Raw genomic sequence first — 19,215 nt, 5'->3', positions numbered from 1 at the left:
AGAACTTATGTTCAAGGCTTAAATCCATTTTGAATTGATTTTTGTGTGTGGTGTAAGATAGTGGTCCACTTTCATTCTTTTGCATGTGCTGCCCAGTTTTCCCAACACCACTTATTAAAGAGACTGTCCTTTCCCCATTGTATTATTTTTTCTTAGCTGCCAACTTTTCCTTCCATTGCTGCTGTTTCCACCATGTGAACATTAAGTGTTGCCGCTGTTTGATCTTAATTTATGAAACTTGGAAGCCGGGAGGAAAAGCCACCTCTCTTCAGAGATTGCAACCTCCTGAATTCTTCAGTCTCAGCTTTGCATTTCAGGCTTTTCTTTCTGCTGCCACTGCTCTTAACCCTTCTGGCCTTCTCCATGGTGTTTGCTCCTTTGCGTCTGTCTATAAAAGTCTTCTTAGTATTATGAAACAGCTAATAATTTAGTGAGAAAATACAAGACAAGATATTAGAGAGGACTGGGGCCCACAAAGTTGAGCCATTTAGGAACACTTTTTTAAAATATTGAGGTATAATTGACATATACCATTGTATTAGTTTTAGGAACACTTTTGTCCTAGGTATGTATACCAGTCCTAAGAATGCAAATGAGAGACTAAGCTGCACTTTTAGAAGCCTTGCTTGGTTGGAGGAATGAGGATCGGTAGATGATACTAAGGATGGTGACTCAGCCCCGCCTTTGGTTTAAGGCCATGATTATCTATTGTCTGAGAGAAAGGATATGGATTGTGGTCTTCATATTGTATGGCAGTGCAGCAAATCATATGCCTTCGTCCTTCACTGCTGACCGCCTTGAACACCTGACAAATACAAAAATAAAATAAAACAATACAACTCTTTGCGGAGGAAGTTAACATCATAACACTTCTTAGGTGATTTCTATAAATAAAATTTCAAGCACAATGTCCTGAAAACAGCTAAATATACAGAGGCACACAAAGAGAGGAGGTGCCATGAGTTAGGACCAGCAAGAAAAATAAATAGCAGAAAAAGATACACAGAGACTCCAGAAATTGAACTTATCAGGCACAGACTTTGTAAAACAACTACGGTATGATTTGATTACAGTCAAAATCAAGCTTGAAAATTTTAGCAGGGGACTATACACTATAAAAAAAAGTAACATAGCAGATGTAGGAAAAAGTGAAAATTACAAAAGTAAAAATACCAAATTTTTAAAAAATGGTTTAGTAGATTAGTCACATTGAAGAGAGAATTAAGTACTGGAATAAATTTAAGAAAGTATCCAGAATGAAGCAAGACGTAATTAAAATATATGTAATACAGTATAAAGGACAAGAGACATATCAGATACAGTGAGAGGATCTAACATGTTTAATTGAAGTACCAGAAGAAAAAGAGAAAGGATGGCTCTGAGACAATATTTTGAAGAGATGATTTCTGATAATCCATTATTTCAAGAAACCCTACAAAACCCAAGCAGAATGAATAAAACAAATCCTCAATAGTACATATAAAAATGAAACTTTAGGGGGCGCTGGATGGCCCAGTTGGTTAGAGCACGAGCTCTCAACAACAAGGTTGCCGGTTCAATTCCTCCATGGGATGGTGGGCGAGCCGCCTGCAACCAAAGACTGAAAATGGCAACTGGACTTGGAGCTGAGCTGTGCTCCACAACTAGATTGAAGGACAACGACTTGGAGCTGGTGCGCCCTGGAGAAACACATTGTTCCCCAATATTTCCCAATAAAAAATGAAAAAAAAAGGAAAATTTAGTAAGTCAAGACAAAGAGAAAGATCTTAAAATAGCCAGAAAAAAGATAGATCAACTTTGAAGAAGCTATCGTTAAACTCACCACTGATGTCTCAATGACAAAGAGCTTCAGAAGACAATGAAATGCTATCTTCAAGGTGCTGTGAGCACCACCTTAGAAATACTTCAATAATTAAGGCAATATAAACACATTTTCAATAAAAATAAAAATTATTGTTAACAGATAAGAATTAAAGAATATTCTAGAAGTGTTCATCATGCAGAAGGAAGTAATCTTGCATGAGAGATCAGATGCAGAAAGTGATGGGGACCAGAGAAAATGATAATTATCAGGATAAGCCTAAATCACATTGATTGTGAAAGTAGTGGGTGTGAAAAAAAATAACATCTTGTAGCATTTAAATGATATAGAATTATAGTACACGACAATTATAATACACGTGCACGTGTGAATATGTGGTAGATTTTAATCCATTTATACATTCTTCCCCAGGAGGATAATAAAGGTAACAATATTAGCTTTTGTTAATTAAGGATGACTGTGGTAATTCCTAAGGTAACCACTAAGAAAATAAAACAGTGTGACCACAATGAGATGCCACTTAACACCAACTAGGATGACTGTAATAAAAAAGGCAGATAATATGTGTTGGCAAGGACGTGGAGAAATTGGAACCCTCATATATTGCTGATAGGAATGTAAAATTCTGCAGCCACTGTGGAAAATATGTTTGGTGGTTCCTCAAGAAGCTAATCATAGAATTACTGTATGAGCTAGCAATTCCACTGTTAGATATACTATATCCAAAATAATCGAAAACGGACTCAGGCACTTGTATATGAATGCTCATAACAGCATTATTCACAGTGGCCAAAAGATGGAAAGAATTTGAGTGTCCATCAAGAGATGAATGAACAAACAATTTTAGAATTTTAGGAATCTTCTTTGCTTCTGGGAATTTATTTCTTTCATAATTTCTCTTCCCTGTATCCTTTGTTCTCCTTTTCTGGAACTTCTATTAGACATTTTGCTTCTAAGATTGACCCTTTATAACTCCTACCTGTTCTCATATATATTTTTTTTCTTTTTGTCCTACATCCTGGAAGATTTTCTTGCTTTTATCTTTCAATCTTTCGATTGAATTTTAATTTAAGAAATCATTTTAATTTCTAAGCAATCTTTGCTTTTCTTCATAGCATCCTTTCCCTCTTATAAGGATGCAGTATCCTATTTAATTTCTGAGGATATTAGGGGTTTAAAATATTTTTCCCCTTCTGTTTGTCAAATTATCTTTGTTCTCTATAGTCATTTTTTTTAAATGTTCATCTTGGTCTCCTTCATGTTACAGGTTTTCCTCAAATATCTGATATGTCTTAATTGTCAATAAATGTTTTTAAATGGTATAGTATAAAACTAAATATGAAGTCTGTGTAATAAGGTGATGCATACTGCCAGGCAGGTATAGGCAGGTGGAACCTACAAGTGTAAGTGTTCAAATGTGAAGTATTCAGTGTGGGTTGTCACACCAGCTCCTCTAGTCTCCTCAACTAGTTCAGTGGGTTTCTTTTCACAACTCCCTGCGCTTGTTTTTAGCATAGGACTTCAAAGCCGAGATGCCATATATTCTTTACATGGTGAAGAGGGGCAAGCAGAGGTTTGACCATGCCACATATAGACTTACAATTACAGAACCGCTTCCTTTTTCATTTCTCCATTTTTCTTTTTTCTTGGCCTCCCTTGTCTTTGGTCTGAGTCTCTTGGATTCTGCAGGGCATATCAACTTCCTCACTGGTGCAGCCCCTCTGGTTGTATTTTATGGTGTAGCTTTTGTTCACTCTGAAACAACAGTCACTAGTTCTCTATCTGATTTCTGTTTTCAGACTTTTGGTGTAATAACTCGCTTGCTGATGACCTACTGCCATTTTCTTATTGTTTTGGGTTTGTAACTTTTTGATTATGTTATTGTTTGTTGGGCGGGGATGTTGGGGATGAAACACATGTGGCTAAGTCTGTTATCTTCTACTGGATGGGAATATTTAGTTGAACAATTTTTTAAAGAATGCTTTCTGTATGAAGATCCTCTTAAATGTTCATCTTTGAGAAAAAAATGCTAGAACTTTAGATGTTCTAAAACATGAACTCAATGTTGAGATGTTTAAATAATTTTGATTCAGTAGGTGGCACTCTTTCCTAGTTTAACTCAATCCTAAATTAGTGTTTGACTGCTTCAGAGTAGAAAGATTGTTATTTATCCTTATACAAATAAATAAGGTTTCAGAGTTTGGTCACTACCAACTTTGACCAATTTATCTTTTCAGATCTTAAAAAATTTGAACAAATTTAAAAACAAAGCTACTAAGCTAAAATCTCGAAATAATCTTTCCAAATTTCTGAAACAGCTGTGTAATAGTGATTTATGCTCTATCAAAAGTTAAAAAAATAATTTAAATATTACCAGAAGCCCTGAGTATGAAAAGCATTCAGTCAAGTTGTCAAATACATACATATATATACACACACATAAGTATCTTTTTCCCCTTTCTTCTGTCTCCCTCTCTCACTCCGGTTTAAGCCGTTGTTTCTTAGTCTCGCTGTGTATGGCCTATGCTGGTATTATGAGCCTTGCGCTCACCCCGGCTGAAGCAGTTGGTCACCAGCTCACAGCAGCTCTCAATGGCATCACACGGTAGCCCACGGCAGCACACAGCAGCCCACGCCAACCTCTGGCTGCTCACAGCAGCCCAGCTCCAGGGAGAGCTGTTGTTCACAATCTTAGCCGTAGAGGGCGCAGCTCACTGGCCCGTGTGGGAATTGAACAGGCAACCTCGGTTTAGGAGCACAGTGCTCCAACCACCTGAGCCACCTATCCAGCACTCAAATATTTTTAAAATCTTCTTTTATTACATGGGCAGTTTCATTTCATTTTCTTCTTTCTTCATCTATAACCTCACTTCTAAATATTCCCCAAACATATCAATATTAGTTTATAACCTATACACTAAATAAAATACAGTCTCTGTTTGCAACTGTGTAACCCAAAATCATGGTCAATATTCACATTAAGCAATTAAATACTAATATAGTGTAGGGAAACATTTAATGTTTTCGAAAACTTTACATGACCTACAAGCAGGTACATGGAAACGTCTTTACTTCCCATTCTGAATTTGCAAATAATTTACCAGTATGTAAATCACACTTGAAATTTTAATAGTCACAGTGTTTCCATATAAATCTTATTAGGTCTGAAGCAAACCATGACTTGTTAGAGCTCTAAGGGACTTTGAGGATAACATAGCCTAACTTTTTAATGATCAGAAACTTGTGAACTTCTTTTTATTGCTAATCTTTTAGAAATTATGTATATTAAAAACAACATTGAAAAGCATTCCAAAAAGAGTTAAAACAACTTACTGTAAAAATTCAGTGTTAAACTTGTGACCAACTTTGACCAACTATGTAAAAATACTGGTAATTAACAGACTAAAGTATTTTTGAGAATAATTGTCAGTCATCTGGATCCCTCATTTGTGACATTAGGCTTTCATTAACATGGTGGTTTACTCTTTAATTTTTCTACAGTTTTAGTTTAAACATATACTTTCACAGACCAGATGGCTTCAAACATGCCCAGAATTTGGCCAGATAGCCAGAAATGTTTCAGGATACTTGAAGTTGCAAATGCTTGTCTACAAAATTCAAGGCATTCTTGTTAGTTTATAATTTGTTATGTCCATTTTTTGTAAACCAAGCCATACAGATAATATTAGTGCTTGATAATTCAAATATATCTTGAAGGTTGCATTCCAAAGACAATCAGAGAAACATAAAAATTGATAAGCATTCATAAAAATTGTAGTCTTTTGAGATTATTGTCTCACCAAACAGCTCCTCAATTTTTCAAAATCTATGATTCCATTGACTTCAAAACAGTTTAATAGTAGGAAATAAGTGCTGTGTCTAATGACTCTTTACTCTTTCTATTTCTTTGTTTTTCTGTCTCTGTGTATGTATTATAATAAAGATTATTACTTTTCAAACTAAATACAACAGTCTATTTGCAATCTTGTAACCTGAAATCAAATTATATATATATAATTTTAATGAGGATCTGTACTGTCTCAATTAAATCAGCGCTGTTGTGAAATCTACAACATTTTCCTTTCAGTTTCAAGTTCCAGTGATATCTTGATACATTACATAAGAAAGTAAAATGTTGAGAAACATTCAGCGTTTTGACTAGTGTATCTCTTAGATCCTTTTAATTCATCCCCAAATTTTCATCTGAGGAAATAGTTTAGTAAATATTTTCAACAAGTTCCCATGATCTTCCTCTATCATTGCATTAAATTTCCAAACTGCTTCATTTTCTTCCAAAGAGCCCACAAAGCTGACCACATACTCAGTTACTCTCACTAGCAAATTTTATACAGTTGTGAAGTATGAAATGGATGGTGGGCATAACAGTCTTCTCCTCTGACCTTGGTAATTTGGAGACATTTTCCTTTTTCCCATTTATTGGAGGTGACCCATGAATTCCACTCAGTATTTGCATGTTTACAGCAAGCTCCTCAAATTCCTGCCTACCAGCTAGCTAGGCACTGCTGACCCATGTTGCAGGCTAATTTGGTAAACATTTTGCTGCAGTTTCAGGAAGGCAGAATTTAGTTTGAAATATATGTTGGATAACCCTGATCTTTCCACAGGTGAGTCAAATTAATTTTTGGAAGAGTTCAAGTGATTTGATTAAGATCAAGGATTTATGATTTCTCAGTGGCAAAACTGAGAGTAGAACCCCAATCTCCTTATTCAATCAGTTCAATAAATATTTATTGAGTGACATTTTTCTACTAAAGAGAGAAGGACATTATATAGTATTTTTTTGACATTAGTTTTCTGGAAAAGACAGGTATGTATTTAAATAATTATAATACTTATAATAAAAGTATATACAAAGATTGAAGAGGGTTTAAAGGGGGAGTGATTATTAGCTCTACCATGGGAGTGGGGGAGAGAGGTAAGGAAATGCTCCACGGAGGAGGGCTTTGAGGACTAGATAAGAGTTTGCTAAGCAGATAAAGCAGGGGTGAGGGATTAGGAGGAGAGGGGGAGGGTATTTTGAGACAGAAGGAATAGTAGGTGAAAAAGCAGGAAGATATTGGAACAGTACATTGTTTTCTGGAGAACTATAAGAAATTTGAGAAGTCTAAGCGCAGGGGCAGGGAACAGGGTGTGAAGGGGTGGTATGAAATAGCACTGCAGAATCTGAATTTTGAAGAGCTTTATTTGCCAAGCTAAGGACTTAGGTCTTTATGCTGATGGTGATGGAGGGTTGTTGAAGGATTTTAAACAACTTAGTGTCCCAAGCAGTTTCTGCCATATTCTGATAGTGGTTTAAGGTTAAATCCGGAGTGGTATGGTGATAGTGGTGGGAGCTGGAGCATAGAAATCAAGAAATTATTGTATGTAATTCAGGTGAGAGATATCTCCCACCCCAATAATCTACCATTATTCCCCTAAATACAACCTCATTTCACCTGTTTTCTCAGCCTCACACCTTTCCTGCTCTGGGCTTCCCTCCTTTGATTTGTTGCCCATCTAATAAACGCCCTGCTGTCATGTTAGTGACCATTCTGAGTTTTAAAATCTCTCTCTTCTAATTACTCTCCACCCAGCCATTTCAAAAACCTGTTATCTTAGCAGGTGGCCTTACCTCACATTTCACAGAGAAATCAAGGTCATTCAATGAGCCAAGTCCTCAATGTTCCCCCTGAAGCTAACACACTTAATTCATTTGTACAATCACTTCCTCCTCCTCCTCACCTGTTTCAATGAAAGGACTCTCCTTTCTTCTATCCAAGGCTAATTCTTCCATCTGAGCTTTGAATCCCATTTCCTGTGCCTCCACTGAGCATCCCTTTATTTTCATTATCTTTCATCTCTCTTTTTATGCTGACGCTTTTCCCTTCATTTCTATCCTTCTAGATAGGTGTCCTATCCTTTTCCATTTACTACCAATTTCAAGAAAAATACTGGTCATTGTCTAACTACACTGCTCAGTCCTTTCTAAACCAGGGTTTTTCAACTTAATATTACTGGCATTTTGGACCAGATAATTCTTTGTTGTGAGGGGCTGTTCTGTGCATTGCAGGATGTTTAGCAGCATCCCTGACCTATATTCACTAGATGCTAGTAGCATCTTCCCAGTGGTGACAACCCAAAATATCTGTGGAAATTGTTAAATAACCCCTGTGGGTCAAAATCACCCCAGCTGAAAACTGTTCTAAAATATAGGACAGTTGCTGAAGCTGCTCTTGTTTACACATATCCTTATTGCCAAATTAATGGACATTTCATATTGTTGATAACCCACTTTGATACTGAAACTCTTTTTCTTACTTGGCCTATTTCCTACTTCTCTTGGTTGTTCTCCCTTTGCTCTGGCCCATCCATATCCTTCTGGAACTTCTTTTCATTCTTCAACTCTTAAAATGTCAGACTTCCCCAGATATCTGTCTCTTCTCACTTATACTCTGGGTGACTTCATTCAAAAATTTCGATTCAGCTATCACATGTAAGTTAGAGTCCAAATCTCTGTCTTCAGTCCAGACCTCTTTTCTGGGCTCCAGACCCATATATCCAATAGCTTACTGGAATCTTTACTTTGAGTAAATATCAGATAACTCAAACTCAACTTGCCCAATAAAGGAGTAGTTGTTTCCTTTCTCTGAACCTTTTTCCTCATGCTGCCCCCAACCAAAAGTCCCAAACCCAAAAAGTTGGGTTTTGCAAGCCTGTGTTTCTTTATTAAATGGCACTACCACCCCATATATCCAATTATTTATTAAGTCTTCTTATCTCTTGAATCTGTGCCTTCTCATTCTCATTTCCACCATCCTCCTCACTTTTACCTGCCATTCCAACTGGTCTTCACCCCTTTACTCTTGCTCCTCTCCAATCCACCCTCTATTTAGTTTATAAATTGGATCTCTTAATAATCAAATCTATTATTGCTCTGATTGATTTCCTTTAATGGCTCCCATTATTTTAAGTATAAAATTGTTCTAACACCTTATCCTAGCAAACACAATCTTACTTAAGTTAGTCCATTTCTATCTACTTTTTTTCTCGCAACTCTTTATAATTTCCCCATGATACATTCAGTAGCTCCCAGTAGAGAATTTGCTTCATGCTGTTTCAGGTACAGGATGCTGTACCTTAGCATGTGCTCATCTTTCTGCCTGGAATGCCCTCTCGTTTTATTTAACATCTTTATTAATGTTGCAAAATTTAGTTTAAACATCACTTTAGTTTAAATATACTGTTAGTTTGACTACTGTGTTCTACCTTTGTATTCTCAGAGCACTATTACACCATCCTATCCCTTCCACATGATAGTGTAAATAATAGATTTGCTTTCTGGGTCTCATAAAACACTGCAAGTAAGGCAGTGATTATTTATTTAGTACTCACAGGGCCCAGCACAATGTCTAGCACATTCTAAGTACTTGATAAATGTTAGTTAAACAGAATACTAAAGACCTAGACTAGTGCAGAGTATGGAGAGGAATGGGTTGATTTTTGATATTTGAGATATTTGAGAGGCAGACATGGAAGGACTTATATAATAGATTGATTAGAGGTAGAACGTGAGGAAGAGGGAGTAATCAAAGATGACCTTGGGGTGTCTAGTTAGATAACTTGGTCCTGTTGACTGAGGCAAGAAAGGCTGAGATGGATCTGGTGTAAATACAATATACGTGCATTTATTTATTTATTTATTTATTTATTTATTTATTTATTTATTTATACATGATGTGTTAGAGATGCTTGTGGGAGATAAAAGTGGAAATGACATATATAACAAACAGCCTTATGGGTTTACTCAGTCTGTGCTGTCCAATAGATACATAATGTGAGCTACAAATGTAATTTCTAGTAGCCATTTTTTAAAAAGTGAAAGAAACAGGTAAAATTAATTTTAATAGTATATTTTATTTAACCCTGGGGTTTCTCAACTGTGCTATTAACATTTTGGGCCAGGTGATTCTTTGTTGTGGAGAGCTATCCTGTGCATTGTAGGATGTTTAGCAGCATCCCTGGGCCTCTTATTAGTAGATGCCAGTAGCTACACACACCTCACCCTAAGTTGTGAGAACCAAAATGTCTCCAGATATTGCTGAATGTCCCGGGGGGAGGGGCAAAATCATCCAGGTTTGGAACCACTGATTTAACCCAATATATCCAAAATATTATTTCAACATGTAATTAACATTAACAATTATTGAGATTTTTACAATGTTTATATTGTATCTTTAAAATTGAATATATATGGTTTTCACTTACAGCATTTCTCAATTTGTACCAGCTACATTTCACATGCTCAACAGCTATATGTGGCTAGAGCCTACTTTATTGAGGAGAACAGCTTTAGAAAAGCTGTCAAGAGCTTTAGAAAAAATGTTAGGTCTGGAAATATAGAAACAGTAGGTCTGGAAAAGTACAACTCTGAGAAGCTAAGAGTCGATAACAGTTAAAACCATGGCAGTAGATGAGAAGTCCAGACAGAATTTTACATTTAGAGTGAGAAAAGAGGAGGATTGAGGAAAAATCCTAGTACAATGCTCTTCTAGTTTCCGCATAGAATCTGCTATCCTTCTTATTATTTTAAAATATTTTCTTCACTGAACAAAATGGAGAACATGAGTGAACAAAAGAAAAGGTATTGAGAAAAAGTTGATGACAAAAGGAATTAATATTTATTAAGCACTTAATTGGTAAATAATGTCTGAAGCATTATATAAAATGTGTTTTATCTCACAAAAAAACCCTTTGAGGTAAATAATATTATCTCAATTTATAGAGCAGGAAATTGATAATTTTTTGTTTTATATATGCTTTTTCTAAATTGAGGTATATTTGACATTTATTTTTTGGAAATAGATTTATAAAAGACTAATACATCAGACAGCTAATTGGTATCACTGGGATTTGAAAGGAAGTCTGATTCCAAAGCCTACATCCTCCTAATGCACACAATGAAACTTTTGCTGTCTACTGATTTTTATAAAATGAGGCGTGTGTGATTGTACAGACAGTTCCCGGGAAATCTATGACCACTATTGATCTGATTCTGGAAGCAGATTCATCTTAACACTTAGCTGCCATGATCTTGGTCATCACCGAGTATGATTTGGGTATCATTTGTCATTAAACACTAAACCATGATGTTTTTGTTTAATTGTACCGTAAGTATGGTCAATAATTCTGTAGTTAGTTGTAATCTTTAGTTACGAAAAAATTAGCTAAGACTTGTGTAGTCAGTGTTTTGCTTAAATACCGAACGCACAATCACCAAGGAAAATAAAATACTGTAACAAGCTTCAGGACACCATTCAGCTTCACGAACAGACCGATAAAGCGAGTACAAAGGGGGTTGGGCCGGGAAGGAAGGGGCGGGGCAGTGAGAAACAATCTGAGCAAGCGCAGAAACAAACAGATGTTAATAGAGGCGTGAAGGCTACAGCGCTCTCACTTTCCGAATTGTCGTAAAGCCTCGGAGTGTCGTGCTTGCTTGGTAGAGGAGGGATTGGTAAGGCGGCGGCGGCGACGGTAGCGGCAGAACAGCAGTAGTGGCGGCGACGGTGGCGAGGTTTTCTGTCTGTGCAGCAAAGAAACGCCCGCAGCTTCGGGGAAGCAGTTCCTGTGGGACCAAGTTAGGCATCTGAACCCAAGTCGGGTGAGCTGGGCCGAACCAGGCGCTGCAGCTCGTACAGTTTTGGTGGCGGTGACAGACGCTGCTCTTGACTATAGGGGCCTATTAGGCCGAGATCTGAGGCGCAGATCATTGGCTCTCGACACATCCTTTTCCGCCCTTATATCTCCTGTCTGCTTTCCTGGGCCAGTGATTCCAGGACCCTGGGAAGAGAGGGTGGCTAATGATTAAGGTGAGGGGGCCAGGGGGGAGGGGATCGATTGGAGGCCGCGCGTGCGCGCAACGGGGGAGGGGCCGGCCTGGAGGGGAGAAAGAGGAAGGGCTGCGGCCGCGGAAGGCTGGGGTCGGCGACCGGCCGGTGATTGCTGGCTGCGTAATGACTTAGGGTCTGGGTCTCCGCAAAAGATCTAATTGTGTTTGAGCGAAGCATTCGTCTACAGACACACCCACACCCCACTCTGTAAGGGAATGTGGGTAAGGGGATTTCTTTTTCGACTCTACCTAGAGTCTTAGGATGGGGGCTGAGGACCGAGGCGTGGGTGTGATATTTGACAATGGAGTGATGAAGGTAACCCGCACCCGGGGGTGTTGGAGGGCGCTAAGTCAGCCTTCACGGTTGGGGAGTTGCCTTCTTATGTGATCAAGGGAACGTCCCCGGAACAGCAGAAATATAGACGCGTTAGGTTTTCTATAGAGTTGGCTTGGTCATTAAAAAAAAAAAAAGCTTGATGTCCTTATTGTCCTTAGATAATTTATCAATCAGTGGCAATGCTGTAGTGGAAATAGCTGTTCTATACGGCAGAAATAGAGGGTTTTCACAGTAGTTGTTAAGTAGGTTATAATAGATCTTTACAGATACTTCTTAACGCAAGTCTTAAGTTTTAACGTTTTAAAAATACCAGGAAGTATAGGGTATTCATTTAATTTGTTCATGTTTGTAGTGTGGAATGACTCCATTGTATTGTATGCTTTCCTGTTTCTTGATTTATGTGCAGTATGAATTTAGGACTCTGAAGTGGTAAGATGCCAACCAACATAGACTTTATAGTTCCTACACCTATTGAACCTAACTTAATCCAAACTTTATTTCATTTGTTATTTTATGTTTAATTTTCTTGTTTTAGGGACATCTTCAACTAAAAAGAACAGACTGGGGAAAAGCTAAAGTTCCATTTCCTTTCCCACTTTTGTTTGTGTCATTGCTTTCAAATGTTACAATGTAATTTAAATATTACACAGAAGTTGTATAATACTGGTTTTACTTAGCTTTATAAGGGTGAAGATCTACATTTTGATAGTTTGTTACTCTATGTATTTAAGTAAAAATTTTCATGTCATAAGTAAACCATGTTTCTAATTCTAAACAGTCCTTGCTTGTGAGACAAAACAGGATGAGAAAGAAGCCCTTTACTCGAAAAAATCTTAAAAAAAATTTTTTTTAAAGCCTTGTATTATTTTACGTTAGTCTGTCTCTTGTCATTTAACTTAGGACAAATGACATCTCTCTTGCTCATTTGTTTGCTGCCTAAGATACAGAGTAGTATTCTATGAACTAGTGAGCATGTTTATGAATCGGTCTGAACAATATTGTATGAAAAACTAGAAAGAGTCTCTTCTTGTTTGTCAGGGGTGCTCCATCTTATATATGTGGATTCTTCCGTCACTTTTTTCCTTTTGTTTGGTGTCTGTTGGTCACTTGCATGTTAGTTCTGTCACCGGAGTTGGTTTTTGAAGAAGGATATAATCTCATTTTGGTGAAAAATACATTATACTTGACAAATTTTACGTCAGTACTTTATTTCTACAGATAATTGAAAAATAGCTATAGTGATGTTTTAAAATACAAGAATGGCAATTTACTACATGTCTAAAACAAAGGTATAGTCAGCAGATATTCCTAAATAGTCATTTTTACTTTAAAATGTGGAATAAAAATCTCACTGAATCAAGTTAGATTTTTTTAGATGTTTCTTTAATTATCAAAGAAGAGTTTCTGTAACATGATTTACTTAGAGCGTAATTATATGTGCTTCTGTTTTGACTTTTACCCCGGTGGGCTAGGATTTCAATGAGGGGGGATGACAATACTAAAAATGGTAGTAATTAAAGTATGTTATAACTTGACATTAATATTCTATTGGTGACATGTTATGAAAGAGTATAGGGCTAGAGACAGGAGATCTGGATTTTAGATCTAGCTTTGCTTGCTAGTCATTAGATCTGTAACTATTGATAACCATCCTGGACTTCAGATCTTTCTCAACTTTTAAATGAGAAGTGTCGGATAGATAACTAGTCCCTAGGCCTTAAATTTAATGATTTGTATTTTTAGTTAGGTATTTCTGGTGTTTATTGTTGTATTCATCATGATCCAATCTCCAGAAAGAAATGCTATACTGAGAGTATAAATTCCTTCATAATACATAGTGTACATTAGAAAAAGAAAACTATGATGAAGCCATGTTTGTTGTTCCAGGTAATGGTTCTGTCCCATTGTAGATATTACTCATGATTTAATAGCTCTTATATGATACTAAAAAATGAAACTTTATTTTACTCTTGATAATGCTCTTTAAATCATCCTGAATAATTTTTCTTTCAGAAACCTGTGATCGATCACTGTTCAGTAAAAGTCCAGAATTACATTTGAATGCCACGCACCTCTGTTCTTTCTTTCCTGTATCCCAGATTCTTGCAAATAGCTGGCCCAAGTTTCTGCAGGTACTCTAAACCATTACACGAGGAGTGAGCCACAAATGTTTAAAAACAAATATTACTGAGCTTACATTTTTAATAGAGGTACTGCATTATCATTTAGTCACTTGGTAAGTATTTATTGAATGTCTCATGTTCTTGGCATTGTCTTGGTCTTCAGTGAAGAAGGCACTCTGCACTTAGTGGAGTGAACACTAGCTGGGGGAAACGGATAATAAACAGAATAGTTTTAGGTAGTGATTAGTGCCTTGTGAAAATAGGACTATGTAATGGAGAATGAATGGAAGTGGAGCTCTACTATGGATTGAGTGGTTAGAGAGGGCCTCTTTTTAGAGGAAATATTTGATTTGCGATCAATGACTAGAAAGAATCAGCCATAGTGACAATCTGGAGGAAGAGTGCTGCAGACAAAGAAAACAGCAAATGCATTAAATTGGGTTTGATTCTGGAGAATCTACAAGTGAAAATTGTTTGCTTTGTCTGTTAAACCTTTTCATAATTGCTGATAGACAATGTAAAAAGAAAGGTGAACTATATTTTACGTGTAGCAGTCAGATGTACTGTGTTGACCTTGTTTAAATCCTTACTCAAATCAATTGTAAAACGGCATTTTTGAAACACTTTGAGGGAAATTTAAATATGGATGGGTGTTAGATGATATCAAGGAATTACTGTTAATTTTGTTAGGGATGATAATGGCATTATGTTTATGTAAGAAAACGCCCATATTTTTGGAGACTGAAGATTGAGGAAGAGGAATAAGATGCCTTGTATTTGTTTAAAAATACTCGAGAGCCAGAAAGGGGTGAGGGAGATGAGTTAGATGAAGCAAGTGCGGCATAAGCTTGATAATTGTTGAGTTGGGGTGATAGGTAGATGGCTATTAATAATACTGTTCTCTGCTTTTGTGAGGTTTGAAAATGTTCACATTTAGAAATGTATTTAAAATAATTTATACCAGCATTTTTTGAACAAATATTAGTGTTATATTTTAGACACTGTGTCAGTGCTTGAGTTATAACAAAGAGCAGGACCTTTAGGCCTGCCTCTGAGGAGCTGATGGTTTGATGGAGGAAGGAAGAGCCCCTCAGGGTGGACTGTGTTAACATGGAATCTAGGTTTTTGTGTTTCCCTGAGGGTATGCAGGATCAGCATATTGGTGTTTATGTGGTTTCTTAAATAATATTTTTCCTTTTCTAGAAAAATTACAAATTTGAAGAAAATCTACATGGAATTTCTTACATGCCAGTCTGTGTCACTGTTCTAGTCATGTCCCTTATTCGGGATGTGAGCAATAGGGCATTGGAAGAAATCACTTGTTTTCACCATCTTTTAACATCACCAAAATAAATTTGCCTGTATTAAACTTTATTTTGAAGTAATTTCAAACATGCAGAAAAGTAGACAACAGTACTAAGAACTTTTAAATACTCTTTACTCAGGTTTACCAGTGTTTAACATTTTATCATATTTACTTTCTCATTCTCTCTTTTCTGACTCACTTCAGTGTAAATTGCATATATTATGGCCATTCATCTCTAAACTTTCAACTGTATTCTCTTACATTATCAGTACAGTTACTAAATGCGGGAAATTTAACATTGATAAAACTGTACCTTTATCTAATGTATAGCCCCTATTCCAGTTTTGCCAATTTGTCTCAATAATAGCATTTGTTCCTTTATATCATTTTCCCCATAGGCTCCAGTCCAGGATTGCAAATTGTGTTTAGTTGTTGTATCATAGTTGCCTTTAATCTGAAATAGTGCCTTAGCCTTTCTCTTTCATTACATTAACATTTTTGAAGTATGTAGGCTACATATTTTATAGAATATTCCTCAATTTGGATTTGTCTGATGTTTCCTCATAGGTAGGTTCAGGTTATATATCATCAGCCGGGGATTTTATTTCCTTCTCAGGGTATGATGGGGAAGTATGTGTCATCAGTCTGCCCCTCACTGGTGATGTTAATTTTTAATTACCTGGCTATGGTGTTGTCTGGTTTCTTCACAGTTATTATTTTTCGCCTTGCACCTAATGAGCAATCTGTGGAGATAACTTTAACATAGTACAGGTATTCTGCTTCCAATCAGATCTTCTGTATCCTTATTAAATTTCCCTCCTGGATTTAACATTCATTGATCATTCTTGCCTGTACTGATCTTTACTTTGATGGTTGCAAGATGGTTATTTTTTAACTCCTCCATCTCCTTTAACTCATCAGTAGGCATACTATTGTAGGAAGAAGCATCCTTTTATCTGTGTATTACCACTATGGACTTATATACTTCCTGTTTTACTCAATGGATTAATGGGTTCATTACTGCTTTTATTTATTTTTATGCTCAAATTGTCCCAGGTTTGTTCAGTGGAAGCCTGTTCACCCTGGCTCCTGTGTCTAATTTGACATACTGTCATATGTTTTTTGTTTGTTTGTTTAGTGTTTCCTTCAAGATGTTCTAAGCTCATCGCGATACTTTCTGTCATAATCCTGGAATCAGCCGTTCTCCAAGGAGCCCTGGTTCCTTTTAGTGGGGAATACAACTTACTTTTGAGTTATCTATTTATATATAGCATTAATCTCTTCTTTCCTGGATCAGAACATCCTCTGAGAAACTAAATTTAAATTAGATTTTGATAGTGGGTTTATATTTCTATGAAAATTTTGTCTATGAAGTAAATACATAAATTAGCAGTTTATTATGTTTACCATAAAGCAACTATTATATTCTATTTTATTTTTCAAATAAATGATTCTGATTTGATCTTAATGATCAAATGAAATAGAAGAAAAAAATAAGATTATTTTACTTAGTGTTACTTTGTGTGGGGTGTGTGTGTGTGTGGTTTGTGTATGTGGAAGGGTTTTAACACAACTGTTGGAAAAAACCACTTAAGGTTTAAATACTTAACTGTTTACACACTTAAACTAAGTCATCAGACATTCTGGGCTGAAGGAAATTGTTGATTTTTAATGAAAATGTTTTATTGTAATGTAGAATAATATTTGTAAATGAGTGGAAACTTCAAGGCAGTTACTTTTACATCTTGGTATATTTCATACCCATTCTCTCACCAGTTCATGAGTATTTCCTTTATTCATTTATCTTTTAAACCTACGGTATGAGTGTTTTTCTAGGCAATATTTTGAATGATGTTTATTTTTGACCCAGTTAATATCTGTGCATGGTTTAAAAAGTTAGTGCCAAAAGTCTTATACTGAAAAACAGCAGTCCCCTAGACAACCCTCCTGATCTAGTTCTATTTCCTAAGCGGAAACACTTCCAGCTCTTAAAATTTTCTTTTCTGTTGTTTACCTTCATATTTGTAAATGGTATGCTTATATGTCTACTTATCCACTTTTGATGTCTGTTTTTTGTTTTTAAAAAATTATTTAAGGTAATACTAATGCATACAAAGGGTACCAAATTCACAAGGTACAAAGGGTGTACAGGGAAAAATAAGTCTTCTTGCTGTTCCTGTCTTCCTGCTACTTCTTTCCCCTGGTGATGTATCTCCTCTTAATATTTTATATGTATCTGCAGAGCACATGTTGTCAGTGGATTTTTGAAGGGGGTCTTCAAATGTTTCAGAAGGTCTGCTATATTGAAATTATTTCATAGTAACAAGTTCTTCTTTGCTACTTAACTACGTTGACATTTGTCTGATGGTACAAACAGTGATGGGTAAAACTCCTGGCCCTGCAGTGCATGTCAAGACAGTGGCAAAAAACTGGACTAATAGTCATTATATTCTTTTTTTTTTTTTTTTTAAGATTTTTTTTATTGGGGAAGGGGAACAGGACTTTATTGGGGAACAGTGTGTACTTCCAGGACTTTTCTCCAAGTCAAGTTGTTGTCCTTTCAATCTTAGTTGTGGAGGGTTCTGTTCAGCTTCAAGTTGTTCTTTCAGTCTTAGTTGTGGAGGGTGCAGCTCAGCTCCAGGTCCAGTTGCCGTTGCTAGTTGCAGGGGGCACAGCCCACCATCCCTTGCGGGAGTCGAACCGGCAACCTTGTGGTTGAGAGGACACGCTCCAACCAACTGAGCCATCCGGGAGCTCAGCGGCAGCTCAGCTCAAGGTGCCGTGTTCAATTTTAGTTGCAGGGGGCGCTGCCCACCATCCCTTGTGGGACTCGAGGAATTGAACTGGCAACCTTGTGGTTGAGAGCCCGCGCTCCAACCAACACCTGAGCCATCCGGGAGGTAGCTCAGCTCAAAGTGCTGTGTTCAATCTTAGTTGCAGGGGCAGAGCCCACCATCCCTTGCGGGACTCGAGAAATTGAACTGGCAACCTTGTGGTTGAGAGCCCACTGGCCCATGTGGGAATCGACCTGGCAGCCTTTGGAGTTAGGAGCACGGAGCTCTAACCGCCTGAGCCACCAGGCCGGCCCCCAGTCATTATATTCTTGATCTCCACACATTTACAGGAAAAAAGGTTTCATTTAAGAATATCCTTTATGAAGCAGTAAAATGTTAATTTTATTAATCTTGACCCTTGAGTACATGTCTTTTTAATATTTCATGTGACAAAATGGGAAGAATGTTATAAGGCCCTCTTACTGCATACTGAAGTATGATGCTTGTTTTGAAAAATACTTGTGTGACTGACTTGAGAGCTGGACTAGCAAACTAGTTGCTTTTTTTCATTTAATACTGCTTTTACGTGAAAGAATGACAAAGTAGTTATTTAAACCTGGGTATTTGTACATATTTTCTCAAAAATAGATGAAGTGAGCCCATCACTTCAGGAAAAACAACTGACAGTTTATTGCCAAGATCAAATTCAGGCTTTCAAGGGAAAATTAGAATTTTGGAAAACATTATCTGCCACTATGAGCTTGGCAGCTTCTCAGGACCTTCCTGACAGTATTGATGTGATATTAACAAATGTGTTTTTTTTCTTTTTTTCTTTTTTTGCTATTGTATAATAAAATGTGTCAGTGTTTGGAAGATCTGCCTAACTTGGTGGGCCAGCTTTTTTCAGTTGAGCAATGCATGATATTACAAAATCATGCTGTGGGTGAAAGATCTACTTAAGTATAAG

General features: G+C 36.8%; 1 protein-coding gene across 9 annotated transcripts in view; it reads left to right on the top strand.

Moving 5' to 3' along the window:
- RNF111 (ring finger protein 111) overlaps positions 1-19,215 on the top strand; it is a 96,861-nt gene that overhangs the window by 2,026 nt on the left and 75,620 nt on the right. For 4 of the 9 annotated variants that reach the window (XM_019732288.2, XM_019732284.2, XM_019732285.2 and 1 more), the window contains exon 1: positions 11,336-11,688. The exons of 1 other annotated variant lie outside the window; for it this stretch is intronic. The gene's annotated coding sequence lies outside the window, so the exon portion shown is untranslated. Of the gene's footprint in view, positions 1-11,314; positions 11,689-11,911; positions 11,931-19,215 lie in introns of those variants that run through there. 4 more of the 9 variants (XM_019732286.2, XM_019732287.2, XM_074327658.1 and 1 more) reach the window with 4 other exon arrangements.

This window comes from Rhinolophus sinicus, linkage group LG03 (assembly GCF_036562045.2).
Source record: "Rhinolophus sinicus isolate RSC01 linkage group LG03, ASM3656204v1, whole genome shotgun sequence".
NCBI lineage: Eukaryota > Metazoa > Chordata > Mammalia > Chiroptera > Rhinolophidae > Rhinolophus > Rhinolophus sinicus.
The sequence above is the reverse complement of the archived record's forward strand: the minus strand, read 5'-3'. Positions and strand labels throughout refer to the sequence as shown.